At 22.3% G+C, this 15,922-nt stretch overlaps 1 protein-coding gene across 6 annotated transcripts in view; it reads left to right on the top strand.

Moving 5' to 3' along the window:
- The window catches only part of LOC122505008 (frizzled-2-like), a 446,077-nt gene that overhangs the window by 291,471 nt on the left and 138,684 nt on the right, over nucleotides 1-15,922 (top strand). Inside the window, exon 1 of one of the 6 annotated variants that reach the window (XM_043616412.1) lies at nucleotides 9,890-9,911. The exons of the other annotated variants lie outside the window; for them this stretch is intronic. The gene's annotated coding sequence lies outside the window, so the exon portion shown is untranslated. Of the gene's footprint in view, nucleotides 1-9,889; nucleotides 9,912-15,922 lie in introns of those variants that run through there. 6 annotated transcript variants of the gene reach the window in all.

The following is a 15,922-nucleotide window of genomic DNA, read 5'->3' as shown; positions in this document are numbered from 1 at the left end:
TTTCCTTGAATTTTTTTTACAAAAGTTAAAAAAATATAAGATTGCAATTTTCAAACACAGTTTAGAGTAAAACTTTAAAGTGAATAAAGTAAACTGTGTTAGATAAATAGTACAGGATTATTTTTGGAGGGGGAAATAATAAACTTGAGTGTTGTCAACGCTTGAGATTTGGTATTTCACTTTTGAGATTTCAATAATACGCGGTAAATTATAAAAAGGAATGTGCGTGAGGGAAATCTCACGTGACTGGAATAAGACTTTGGGTTGAATTTGATTTATTTCGCACGAAAGCATAACTAATGACTAACGTTGTTTGAATCTAATGGCAAAAGGGTTAAATTTGGATAGATTGATTTATATGCACTCGCGAATGCAACAGTTTCGTGTCAAATTTATCCTCAACTTTTTATCCGTTCCAAACTCTTGATTACGGAAATACCTGACATTTTTTTTACATTATTATTTATTATTATTATATTATTATTTAAACTACGAATTCGAAATATTTTTAAAGACTAACAGAATTATTAATTTTAGGTAATTATTAAATTAATTAATAATAATAATAATAATAATAATAATAATAATAATAATAATAATAATAATAATAATAATAATAATAATAATAATAATAATAATAATAATAATAATAATAATAATAATAATAATAATAATAATAATAATAATAATAATAATAATAATAAATAATAAATAATAATAATAATAATAATATAATAATAAATAAATAATAAATTAATTAAACTAATTACGTTATTAATCTCTGAATTTGAATTATAGTAAAAATGTTTACTAATTTAAAATAGTGACTGACTATTTGCTATTGAATTAGTAAATTTTACTAATAAATAGTAATTTCTACTAAATTTACTGATTTGAATTAGCGACTGACTTTTTGCTTTTTAATTCGTAAATTTGACTAATAAATTAGTAGAAATTACTATTTATTAGTAAAATTTACTAACAAATGTTACACTGAAAAAAAATTTATTTGATTCAAATAATCGAATACTTGACTATTATCAGTTGAATATTTAATTGAAACAAATAATATTTATTGGAGTTAGTTAAATGATATTTTCTTCAAATACTGAAATTATTGGTTCAAATACAATTTAATTGACTCCAATAAATATTATTTGATTCAAGGTATAAATATTTAATTGATAATAGTTAAATAATCGGTTATTTGAATCAAATAAATTTTTTTCTCAGTTTACTAATAAATTAGTAGAAATTACTATTTATTAGTAGAAATTACTAGTTATCAGTAGAAATGACTATTTATTAGTAAAATTTACTAATTCAAAAGCAAAAAGTCAGTCACTAATAAAATTCGTATACATTTTTCCTAATTCAAATTTAGAGAGTAATTTAATTCTTACTCAATTAATAATTTAATTTAACTAGTTGAACAATTAATTAAATTTAAATAATTGAATTCAGAATTTAATTAAATTAATTTACTTATACGAATGAAGCATTCAATTTAAAGTCCAAAGATATGAAACCATTTTTTTGAAATTAAAAAAAAAGAATATCATCAATAATAAAGAAGCGCCCAGAAACGAACTCCAAATATTTATTTTGCTTTAAACTTTTTCAGAATTGTAATTCTTTTCAAGAGGACTTGTATTTTTCTCGTGAGTTGACGGCTACGGTGGACGTGACATTAGAATATCCAAGTGGACACGTTTGGATATTAATAGATGATAATTTAATTCTCAAGAGGTATTCTCTCTCGAGGACCCGGATGCCGGTAAATCATGCGATTGGTCACTGTTTAATATTTTTTTTTCTCCTACATCCAAAATATAAGAGGAGGACTTATAAGATCTTACACATATCCCGACAAGTGGACAGTAAGTTTACGTTCGATTTAAATTTAAGAGAAAGAGAGAGAGAGAGAGAGGAGAAAAAAAATTATTTCTTTTAGAACACGATCTCATATTAAAATGCAGACATATATTGATCGATAAGTGTTGAATTTCTCGAATCAAAGTGACGAACTTATCTTTTTTTCCCTTCTTTTTTTTATTTTAGATTTTTGAAACGAGCAGCAATCGTGTGTTTTGACAGTGAAGCTTATATTCGACGTGCCGTGTATTATAATTTCTATTTTATATATTCAGGTAGTGACGGAGTTAAATTTTATATATATATATTTGATTCCCATGAGAAGTGACAGAAAAAAAACGTGTAAAACATTGAATCGTTGATTATACATCGTTTCTTTTGTTTCGAATATTTTTTTTTCTTTTCAATTTATATCATTGATTTTATTGTTATTATTATCAGAAAGTGGAATTTATTATAAACAATTTAAATTTTACAAAAAAGTTGTTTTATAAATGTTTTATAATTTTGTAAATTGTTTATAACTTTCTTGTTTCGTTAAATTTGAATTTCGCGCCATTCTAACTCTTGGAGTTGCCGTCTAGAGGGCATGAAAATTCACTCGTAAGAGAGGTTGAGTAGACGCAATATAAACGATTTTTAAAACGATTTTATTAGAATTTTTTAAAATAATTGAATTTCCAAGAAAAAATTTATTACTTTTAAAAATAATTGAATTTTGCAAAGAATTTTATTAAAATGCCTCAATATAATTGAATTTCTGTGAAAAATTCTAATATTTTTGTAAATAATTTATTTTTTCCAAAGAATTTTAATAAAACATTGTTTTTAAATAATTACTTTTATAAATAATTGAATTCTTGCGATGAATATTTTTATTTATGAAAATAATTGAATTTTGCAAAGAATTTTATTAAAATTCCTCAAAATAATTGAATTTTCAGGAATAATTTTGTTACTTATCGACATAATTGAATTCTTTTAAACATTTATTTATGTAAATAATTGAATTCTTGAGAAAAATGTTATTAAAAATTTAAAGTCTAAAAGAATAATTAAATTATTTCAAAAACATTTAATTTAAATTTTATTTAAAATAATTGATTTCTTTTGAACAATTTTATTAAAATATTTGAAAATAATTTAATTCCTGTGAAAAATTCTAATATTTTTGTAAATAATTAAACTCTTCCAAAGAACTTTAATAAAACATTTCTTTAAAATAATTGAATTGTTTCGAAAAATTTTATAAAAATTTCATTGAAAATAATTGAATTTCTGCGAAGAAATTTATTATTTATGAAAATTATTTAAATTCTTGTGAAGAATTTAATTAAAATTTTTTATAATACTTGAATTATTTCAAACAGTTTTAGTGTTTCTAAAAATAATTTAATTCTTGCAAAGGATTTTAATATCAGTTTTGAAAATAATTTTTAATTTATGAAAATTATTTGAATTCTTGTAAAGTGTTTTATTAAAAATTTGTAAATAATCGAAATATTTCAAAGAATTTTATTATTTTTGAAAATAATTTAATTCTTGCGAAGAATTTTATTATTTCTGAAAATTATTGAATATTGGCTAAGAATTATATCAACATTTTTGATCACAATTGAATAGTTTGGAAGAATTTTATTAAAATTTTTAAAAATAATTGAATTCGTTCGAGAAATTTTATTAGAATTGTTTTGAAAATAATTCAACTTCTGCGAAGAAGTTTATTATTTATAAAAATTATTTGAATTCTTGTCAAGAATTTAATTAAAATTGCTTAAAATAATCAATAATTAATTAATTATATTAAAGAATTTTATTATGTCTGAAAATAATTGAATTATTTCGAGAAGTTTTATGGAAAATTGTATTGAAAAATATCTTTTAATAGGAATTGTAATTGGCAATTTGTATAATTTATCTAAAATTAAATCTAAAATTAAAAAAAAATTTCAATAATTAACAAAAATAGAAAAATAATAAAAATCAATACAAAATTGTATGGAAAATAATTAAATTCCTGCGAAGAATTTCATAATTCATAGAAAAATAATTGAATTGATTTTTTATTTGTATATTATTATTTTTGTTATTATTATCATCATCGTTATTATTATTTTTTCCCGCTGAGAATTTCAAGTGATAAAATGTACATATAGACGAAGGTGTGTGAAAAATAAGAGGGACGAATTAAAAAATAATATTGATACAGGCGTTTCGCCTTTTTTTCCGTATTGTATGCGCAATATTTCTTTTTAGTTTCGGTTAAGGGCTGAAATCTCATCACTATAGAGAAAAAAAAATCCGTAATCCGCTTGCGAGAACTTTCTTTATCCTCGAAATACTTTTTGACGCGTCGAGTCAGCTTAACCACCTGGAAGACGAGGGTTGAGTGCTCGCCACTATAGAGAAAGAGAGAGAAAGAGAGAGACTATGGCGTTGGTGCGCCTGTTTTTGAGATCCGGTTATGAAATCCTCGAGATGTTACAAGCGCCCTTGTATTTTAGATCTCCAGACATAGTTTTCTAAATCCCTGTCAGTAAAATAAACATTCCGGACCACCAAAAAGTCCTGATGACATGGAAGATTCGATGCACATAATAGTGACATAAAAAGAGTCCTTTTACCTTTTTCTCATTCTCATCTTTTGACCCAGAAGAAACATTTTTTTCTTGCTCTCTATATATATATTTACAAAAATGACAGATTTTCAAAAAATATATCAAATTATTTTTCCTCTCTTCTTTTCAATTCAAATCGAATATCGAATTCAATTCAATATTCAATCGAATCTGATTTCAATTTATTTCCAAGAATCTGTTTTTTTTTTAACTTTTCGAAAGAAGCGCAAATGTACGTTTGGATGATATTTGTTTACTGCTTTTAATTTGTATTCTGAAAAAATAACATTTTTTTAATTATAAAAAAATTTTTGAGGGATAAAATGGTGGTTTAATTTCTCCACTTGAGAACGCCAAGGTCGCCACCAGGTGGCAGGAGAAATTCCAAGAAGGAACTAAACTGCCATCTATCGGTGTCCTTGGCGTTCTCAAGTGGAGAGTAGAATCTCCATATTGAATCTCAATATATTCAAAAATAATCGTAATTCTATAATTATTTATAATCAAATTTAGAGAGTTAATTAAACATTCCCTGTAATTTTTTAGAATCATATAATTAATTTCTTCACAAAATAAATTTAATTTCAAGCACTAAATAATTAAAATCTTGTTTTAAAAAATTAGTTGATTGCTTTTTCTTTACCGAAAGAAGTAATTTATTTATAAAAATAGCTAAATAATTGTATGAAATGAAAAAATACTCAAAATTAAAAACGATTTTTTGGTATTTTTTCTTTTCTTTTAATTTTGCAGTTTAATAGTTTTCCGGCTGACTTAACCGTTTCTTTTTCTCTCGAGAAAAAGGATGAAGTTTATGTTACGATAACTTATCACGACTAATTTCAGAGGAGATTCGCTGGGATTGAAACTGAAAATGAGGGAAACCATATATAGGAAAAAGTTGAACAAAAGCATGCACCCAAGTATTTCGACAAGAGTACTCTCTGCATACGAAAACGGTGAGACAGAGTGTTGAATACTAATTCTTATGCCGTATACATACATATATATATACAGAGAGATAGCAAAAGAGATGGAAAATTTGTGGAAGCGAGTGAGAGACGTGGAAGGGTCAGGTTCGATATTTGCATAAAAATACAAAACTTCTTTGAAATCGTTTTCACATTTTTATTCCAAAGAGCGATTTCAACATTATATGTATACACTTCCTATGGGCTTTAATGCGTGCAACGAAAAAAAAATCTCCGATAAAAACGGAAATAAACATTTTATTAATAAAAAAAAAGGAAATTATAATACTTTCCGTTTTCTAAAAGTGGTCAGAATGTATTTTTGTTTTGTTTTTGAATTTCCAATTTGAAATTGAAAAGAAAAATTGTATAAAATTTTATAGGGTCATCTGGGATAAATAATGTAGTATAAGAATTAACAATAATTTTGAAAAATCCCTGATATTTTAGGTTTCATTATTAAAATTATAAAAGTAGTGAAAAATATAACAAAACTTTTTTTCTGAAATTAAAAATAGAAACAATTGACAAAAAATTTTGAAAAATTAATGACTGTTTCGGTATTACTGTAAAAATTATAAAAATTGACAACAATTCCTAAAAATTAAAGAAAGTGAATTTATCATTCAGCAGTTATTCCTAAAAATATTACAGTGATGGTTCTTTATATTTAAAAAAAATTATGGTACAGTTGACATATTGAAAATTGAAAAAACTAAAATAAAATTGGAAAAAATTCAAGACACTTTAGGTTATACTATAAAAATAGTAAAAATTATAGAACAATTGAAATCGAAAGTAGAAAGAATTGACAAGACATTTTGCAAAATTCCTAACAATTTGTATTTTATTGCAAAAATAGTAAAAAGTCTAGTAAAGTTGATTCCAAAAATAGTCAACATTGACAATAGTTCGTAAAAATTCATGATAGTTTGGGTTTTACTACAAAAACAGTAAAAAGTGAAAAATTTGTAGCAGAATTCAAATGGAAAATAGAAAAAATTATTAAAAATTTATGTCACTTTTATTTTTCTACAAAAATAGTCAAAATAGTCAAAATTAAAGTAACATTGACCTCAAAAATAGTCAAAATTGATAATAATTCAGTAAATTCATGACAGTTTATAGTTTTTACTATAAAACTTGTAAAAATAGTGAAAAATGTAGTAAAAGTGAATTAAAAAAAAGAAAAAATTGACATAAAATTGTGAAAAAATCGATAAGAATTTGTGATTTACTACAAAAATAATAAAAATTATAGTAAAATTAATTCCAGAAATAGTAAAGATTGATAATAATTCAGAAAATTCATCACAATTCAGGTATTACTATGAAAATTAGAAAAATAGTGAAGAATGTAGTAAAACTGAAATAAAAAAAAAAAATTGACATAAAATTGCGAAAAAATCCATAAGAATTTGTGTTTTACTACAAAAATAGTAAAAAACTGTAGTGAAATTCATTCCAGAAATAGTAAACTTTGATACTAATTCAGAAAATTCACGATAGTTTGGATTTTACTCCAAAAAATGTAAAAATTATAGTAAATTTAATTTCAGAAATGGTAAAGGTTTTACTACAAAAATAGTAAAAATAGCAAAAGTTGCAGTAAAATTCAAATGAAACATAGAAAAAAGTACTAATAATTTATGTCAGTTTTATTTTTCTTCAAAAAAAGTCAAAATTATAGTAACATTGATTCTAAAAATAGTCAAAAATGGTAATATGCAATTAAAAAAAATTCTTCACAGTTTAGGTATTACTATAAAAATTACAAAAATAGTGAAAAATGTAGTAAAATCAAAATAAAAAAAAATTGACATAACGTTGTGAAAAAATTCATAAGTGTTTTACTACAAAAATAGTAAAAATTCTAGTAAAGTTGATTCCAAAATTAGTAAACATTGACAATAGTTCGTAAAAATTCAGGACAGTATGGGTTTTACCACAAGAATAGTAAAAATATACAAATTTGTAGTAAAATTTAAATGAAAAATAGAGAAAATTATTAAAAATTTATGTCACTTTTATTTTTCTACAAAAATAGTCAAAATTATAGTAACATTGACTCTAATAATAGTAAAAATTGATAATAATTAAGAAAATTCATCACAGTTTAGGTAATACTATTAAAATTACAAAAATAGTTAAAAATGTAGTAAAATAAAAAAAAATTGACATAAACTTGTGAAAAAAATGATAAGAATTTGTGTTTTACTACAAAAAAAAAAATAAAAATTTGAGTAAAATTAATTACAGAAATAGTAAAGATTGATAATAATTCAGAAAATTCATCACAATTCAGGTATTACTATGAAAATTAGAAAAATAGTGAAAACTGTAGTTAAACCGAAATCAAAAAAAAGAAAAAATTGACAAAAAATTGTGAAAAAATTCATAAGAATTTATGTTTTACTACAAAAATAGTAAAAATTATAGTAAAATGAATAGTTCGTAAAAATTCGTGATAGTTTGGGTATTACTAAAAAAAGAATAAGAATAGCAAAAGTTGTAGTAAAATTTAAATGAAAAATAGAAAAAATTATTAAAAATTTATGTCACTTTTATTTTTCTACAAAAATAGTCAAAATTATAGTATAACATTGACTCCAAAAGTAGTAAAAATTGATAATAATTTAGAAAATTCATGACAGTTTATAGTTTTTACTATAAAATTTGTAAAAATAGTAAAAAATATAGTATGATTTAAATAAATAATAAAATAAATTGACGTAAAATGGAAAGAATTAATGAAATTTTGAGTGTTTTACTATACTAAAATTAAAATAGTAAAAAGTTCAGGAAAAATTTGGCACTGAAAAAAAAATGAGCAGCAAAAAAATATTCTTCTTAATTAAACTTTATCATAATTCAGTGACCTGAACATTTTGGTAATTTTTTCCAATGAAAAACATAATAACAATTGTAAGTCTTGTTGGTTATGTCAAAAAGTTTGTAAATTTTAAATTTCTTTGTTAATAAATGTTTTTCATTAAAATCAACATTGTCAGGTCGATTTGTAAGGTCTTTAAAATATTAATTTTATGTATATCTCAATTTTTTTTTTAAAAAATGAATTTATTTACTTTTGAAAATTTGCTCCTTAAATGAACAAAAGTTTTTGAAACAGAACATATATTTTTCAATAAAAACGTAAGTTTTTGGTGAAAAATATATATTCTGTTTCAAAAACTTTTGTTAAAAATAAATATTCTGTTTAATCACTCGAAATGACCATATAAAATATTATACATATAAAATATTCGACTTCGAAAAATATTTCTACACACTCGCAAAGCACAAAAATAAGAAAATCCCCAGCGTTTTGAACACAGAAAAATAAAATATCTAAATACACAATCAAACTAATAAATCAATTTTTGCAAAAAGTAATTAAACAAATTGAAAAATTAATTATCCACACGATCTTAATGTGTTCATTTCTCTGTAAATTGCAAAATTTCCGCTTAATTAATTGAGTGGAAATTAATTATTATCAGCGTTATTTTCAAAGGGTAATAAAAAAATGAAGAAGAAAAAGAAGAAGAAGCAAAAAAAATATAAAGCATTAGCACTCCTGGTTTTGCTATTGGAGGTGATTAAAAGTATATATATCTATGTTGGCAATGATGCTTTTTCCGGATAAAAAAGCGTCTGCGGTCGCGAATTGTAATCGCGATTCCCGTAGGACTATCGCGTGCGCGATTCCGAGAAAGTAATGGAGCTAAAAATCGGTTTGCGAGTGTTGTCAGATGAGAAAGAGAGAGAGAGCCAATCCGATACGAATTTGCGCTTTGGGGATATATCACGCGAATTTTTATGTCGAGCTAACAACCAACGAGTGTGCAAAAAAAAAAAAAATAAAAACAGAAAAAAAAGAATCATAATGCACCGATAGTTCATAATCTACATATTTTACATGGAAAACAAAAATCTCTTTCATCTGCGACTATATTTTATCCCATTTTTTTTTTTGTTATAAGCTCCTTTTCATCTATTTTTGAAAATATTTTTTTGACCTACACTTTTTCAAAAGTAGTTACTCTGAAAAAGTAACTAGGAAAAAGATTTCGATAAAAATCATATTTATTTAAAAATGTTCTTGATTTAGTGGTTTTTTTCCGTAACATTTTACTGCAAAACAATTTTTTTTAAATTTTTAATTAATGATAAAAATATTTAGTTTTTTAAAATGAAAGGAAGAAACTTTTGATAAGCAAAACATTGATGACTATTTCTGCAGATAGTAAAGAATGACTATAATTATACATTAGTAAAAATAACTAATTGTTAAAAAAAAACTAAAAAAATTAGAAAAACTAATTAGTAGTAACAAAATTACTATTAATAATATTAAAAATAAAACAATTTGTTAATTAATTTTTTATTAATCTATTTTTTCTTATTGTTTCAGGTAAGGATCTATTTTCCCTCTATTGGCTTCTAGGTAAGCTATATAAGATAATTATAAAAAATTAAAAATACAACACCCAATTTTTCTCCAACAGGGTTGCCACGCTCAGGGAAATCAGGGAATTTAGGAAAAAGTCAGAAAAATTAGAATTGATCAGTAAAATCAGGGAAAAATCAGGGTTTTTTTTATTAAAAATACTGGGAAAAATTAAATGTTTCGAATTTATAAGAAAATTCTGAATTTTTGTGTATTTTTTGTTTGTCTCATAAACTATGAAATTATCACGAATTCTAAAAAAAGGCTTCGATTTTTTTCTATTTTTAACAATAATTTATTTTAAATAAATTATTTTCAAAAAACAATTCTAATAAAAATTCTCCAAAGAATTCAATTATTTAAAAAAAAAATATTTTATTAAAATTCTTTGGAAGAATTCAATTATTTACAAAAATATTAGAATTTTTTGCAGGAATTCAATGATTTTCAAATATTTTAATAAAATTCTTCCCAAGAATTCAATTATTTTCAAAAATTTTTCAAATTCATAATGATTTTCAATATTCTACTATTTTAATACAATTTTTTATTTAAAAAAAAAATAAATTGTTTGAAACTTTTTTTTATAAAATTCTTCGCAATAATTAAATTATTTTCGCATAAATAATAAAACTCATCGCAGAATTTCAGTTATTGTTAATTCAATTTTTTTTTAATTTTTTCGAAAAATGTAATATTCTTAAAACTTTGATTAAAATTAGTCAAGAAAATTCTATTATCAATTTTTAAAAATAATTCAATTTTGTAAAGTTTCAAATTAAAATTTTTGAAAATCTGAATTTTTCATACTTTTCTCTCTAAATTTGAATCATTTAAAAATATCTGATTAAGAAGACTCTGTTAATTATTAGATACTCAAAAAAACATTATATTACATTTACTTACAAATTTCTTAAATTGTAAAATTATTCGCAAACATCAATAATTAAATTTTCAAATAAGTATTGAATTATTATTTTTTCATAGGAATTAAAATTCTCCAAAACATTAAAATTCAAACATTTTTAAAATTCAAATAAGAATATTATTATAAAACATGAAGATATCAATCACTCAGAGTCTTCGACTCGGAGTAATTGTTATTTTCATGTTTTGTAAAAATTTAAATTTCAGGATTCAAAAAACAAAAATTTTATTATTTACAAAAATTATAATAAAATTCGTTGCAGGAATTCAATTATTTTCATAAATAATAAGAATCTTTACATTATTTCAATTATTTAAAAAAAAAATTTTTAAATTCATTGCAAGAATTCAATTTCTTTCATAAATTAATAAAAATTTTTTTCTTTTGAATTTTGATACAAGATTACTTTATCAGTTTTCGAATTTCTATCGTAGATCCTGATCTGCATCTAATAATTTTATTTATTTCAATTTCCATTTTTTATTTTCAAATATTAATTTTGGAATCAGTAATTTCAGATTCAGAATTTTAAAAAAATGCAATTATTGACTAATTTACTAATTAATTATTATTATCTATTATTTCTTGTTTTTTGAAAACTTGAATAAAATTCTTCGCTGGAATTCAATTTTTATAAAAATTTAAATTTCGGTATTCAAAAAAATAATTTTATTATTTACAAAAATTATAATAAAATTCGTTGCAGGAATTCAATTATTTTCATAAATAATAAGAATCTTTACATTATTTCAATTGTTTAAAAAAAAATTTTTTTTAATTCATTGCAAGAATTCAATTTCTTTCATAAATTAATAAAATTCTTCACAGGATTTCAATAATTATTTTTAATACAATTTTAAGTAAACTCATCGAAAGAATTCAATTATCAATTATTTTAATAATTAATTATTATCTAAAATTTCAACTGATATTAATTTTTAAATTAATTTTTATTGAAATATTCTATGAGAATTTAATTATTTAAATACAAAAATAATTAATTTATTGAATAAATGAATATTTTTCGAAATTGAATTATCATAAAGAATTTTATCAACAAAATTGAATTTTTTCGAGGAATTCAATTAAAATTCTACTAAAAATAATTGAAATTCTATGATGAGTTTTATTATTTTTTTTTTTGAAAATAATTGAATTTTTGTATGGAAACAATTTATTATTTATGAAAATAATTGAATTTTTGTAAAAAATGTTATTATTTATGAAAATAACTGAATTATTGGGGAAGAATTTTATTACTTTTGAAAATAATTGAATTTATGCAATCATTTATGTAACTTATCCAAAATTTAATTTTTTCCAGTACTTTTAATAAAAATCCCTGACCAGTTGATAAAAAAAATTATCTGAATCTCACATATATATTACCAAAAGGTGAAAAAAATATTCCCAAAATAAATTTTTTGTTTCTCAGCGAAAATTCCATTACTACAAGGACGTATTAATTAAAAAGAAAAGAAAAAGACTTTGCGTTAAATTCCTTTCGAACCGAAAATCGTGGATTATCGTGCAGGTCGTCATAATGCAAGTACCGAGAATATTACGCGTGGAGTCATTTTGTAAAGAGACGAAGTCTTGACGGACGTTTATTATTATTTTATTTTCGCACGTATGGGTCCGTCCGTACAAGAGTAACGCACGAGACAATGAGACGCGTGACAGGCGTATAAATAATGTCAATTTATCCTCGGCCACGAGATACTCATCGCATATAGAGTTCGTAGTTGGCAGCAGCAAGAACACACCGCGGGATACTTGGACCAACTCCAAGTGAGTTTTTTTTTCGACCTCCCACCCGTTGTCTTTTAAGGCCCCGAAACTAATATTTCGTATTTTGATCACTATCTCCCATATCGCTCTTTCGGAAAAAAGCCGAGACTCATTAATCGAATAATGCAAATTTTTCTCGACACATGTATATATGGTCCCCTATTAAGCTAGACCGCTGAGCAATTAAGAACTATTTTTTTTTTTTTTTTTTTTTTTGATAAAATATTTCGTTCATTTTGACTATAATTTTTTTCTACTTTTTCGAATCAAAATATTCCAATTCGAATAAAAAATGAGAATATAAAATAAAATAGAGAAAATACCTTTTTAAAAAAAAAAAAAAAACAGTGATTCGATTTGTATCCCTTGGACGAGTTCTTTATAGATTCTTATGGGTGGTAAAGAGGCTATCAAATGACGATAACTGTTGTGTGCTCGTAAAATTTGGTTTTGAATAGTTTTTATGAGGAGGCCCCGGTCTTTGATCTTTTTCAACTACGATTTTTTATCTTTCTTTTGGAGAAAATTTAAAAGCATGTGTAAATATGGGATTATACAGTGAGTAAAAGGGAAAATACTGTTCATTTTTTCGGTTACCTTAAAATTGTATACACAGTAAAACGTACGGTGTTAAAATAACACCAGAAAGGATTAAAATAATCTATTTTGGTGTTATTTTTAACTATGAATGAAATTTTACTTTAAATGTTTAAATCTTCAGGGAGAATAGTAAGTTAGTAACATAGTTACTAAATTCAATTGTGTTTAAAAATTTTTTTAAATTCTCGTCAAAATTTCAATTCTCTTTATAAATAATAAAATTCTTCTCTGATATTCAATTATTATACCAAATTTTAATCAAATTCTTGTCAAAATTTCAATTATTTTCAAAAGTTTTCGAAAATTCAATCATTTTCAATATCTACTATTTCAATCAAATTTTCCAAAAGAATTCCATTATTAAAAACAAATTTGAATAAAATTCTACGCAAACATTCAATTATTTTCATAAATAATAAAAAATTTTAAAGGAATTCAATTATTTACAATTTTTTTTTTTTAAATTTCTTCGCAATAATTCAATTATTTTCATAAATAATAAAACTCATTGCAGAATTTCAATATTATTTTTAATGCAATTTTAATCGAATTCCTCGAAAAATGTAATTATTCCTAAAAATTTTATTAAAATTCGTCCAAAGAATTTAATTATTTAAAAAATTTGCTGATAACATTTTTTATAAGAATTTAATTTCAAGAAACATGAATTCTCGTAGAATTTACTAAAAAAAATGGATTTAAAAATGAATTTCAGTTAAAATTTTAGATTATAATTAAATATTAAAAGCATTATAACGTGGATTTTTATAGAAATAATTAAATTTTGAAAAAGTTTCAAATTCAATTCATTGAAATTCTTAATTTTTCATATTTTTGCCAAACAATTCTGTAGAATTAATTATTTTTAAAAGTTTAATAGGATTTTTATTGGAATTATTTCAAGTTTTTATTTTTCAATATATATTTATAATTGCAGAATTTCCAAATAATTGAAATTTTGTAAAATTGAATTGTAAACGAATGAATTTGAAAATTTTCAAAGAACTTTTTTAAAAATTATTAAAAATAATGGATTTATTGAAGAATTTTAGTTAAAAACATTCGAAAAAAATTTAATTTTAGAGAAGGTACAAATTATTGCAGAAATTCAATTATTTTCAAGAGTAATAAAATTCTTCTTAAGGATTCAATTATTTTTACTAATAATAAAACTCATCGCAGCGTTTCAATTATTTTTCATAAAATTTTAATTGAATTCCTTGAAAAAAGTAATTATGTTCATGCAAGTTTCAATAAAAATTCGACAAAAGAATTCCATTATTTAAAAATGTTTTAATAAAATTCTTTATGAGAATTAATTTTTGAGAAACATTCAATTATTCAATAAATTATTTACTTTTGCATTTAAATAATTAAATTCTTGTAGAATTTTCTAATAGAAATTGATTTTCATTATTCATAAAGATGAATTTTAGTTCAAATTTTAAATTATAATATTTATAATTGAATATTAAAAGCAATATAGCGTGAATTTTTAGAAATAATTGAATTTTGAAATTTATTTTTTTGAAAAAGTTTAATTGAATTTTCTTTTATATTATTTGAAGTTTTTGTTTTCTAATATGCATTTAATTAAAGAATTTATGAATAATTGAAATTTCGTGAAATTGAATACTGTAAACAAATGGATTTGAAAATTGCCAAAGAACTTTTTCGAAAATTATTAAAAATAATTGATATAAAGTAAAATTGTAGTTGAAAAGTTTTGAAAATAATAATTGAATTGAAATAATGAAAATAATTTTGAAGAAGTATAATATTCTTATAATATAAAATAATGATTTTATTACTTGGTCATCTTGAATTATTATAAAATATGAAGAAATCGATAACTCCGAGTCGAAGACTCGGAGTTATCGATATCTTCATATATAAAAATATATATATTATATTATATATTTTATAGTTATAAAAAAATTGAATTAACCTTAAATTTCATTCATTGTAAAAAAACACACCAAAATTGATTATTTTAATCTTCTTTGGTGTTAATTTAATCTACAACACTTTTTAATATCTCACGATTTACTATGATGTTGATGCTCTTTTTTCTGTAATCCAATATTTAAGTTGTTTCTAAATACTTGTCAGTGATCTTGAGAAACATTTTGTGAAATAATTTTGGCCAAGTAATTGGACATCAGGATTGCCACAAGAATTTTATTTTATTTTTCCCAAACTTTTCCCTGATTTCCAGAAAAAATTTTGACATTTTCCCTAGACTCTAAAGAATATTCTGCGATTAATTCGCAAAATGAGAATTATTAAATCTCTTAATTTAAATCAGTTAAAAATCATAGTTTTAAGTGTTTTAAGTTTTAACTGACAATCAGTGACTGACTTTTTGTTTCTGAATCAGTTAAAAATAATAATTTATTTCTAGTAAAAAAATAACTGCGAAAGAATTGTTAAACTTGACTAACTACAAATTTTTTATTTCTTGAAATATCTGTAAAAAATTTCTATAAAATGTTCTTGAAAGCACTCTTTGAATGTTATTTATAGAAAAAGATTTCTCTCTATAAATAATATTCATAAATTTACATAAAAATTCATAAATTTAAAAAAAAAAAAAAAAAATCTTGAGAAAAGTGGATTTTTTTATTCAGAATTAGGTCAATTGTAGAATTAAAAATCCTTTTCACAAATTTCGCAAAAAAATCTATTT

The sequence above is a fragment of the Leptopilina heterotoma genome, unplaced genomic scaffold (assembly GCF_015476425.1).
Source record: "Leptopilina heterotoma isolate Lh14 unplaced genomic scaffold, ASM1547642v1 Lhet_33, whole genome shotgun sequence".
Taxonomy (NCBI): domain Eukaryota; kingdom Metazoa; phylum Arthropoda; class Insecta; order Hymenoptera; family Figitidae; genus Leptopilina; species Leptopilina heterotoma.
Note: the sequence above shows the minus strand (reverse complement) of the source record. Positions and strands in the feature narration are given on the sequence as shown.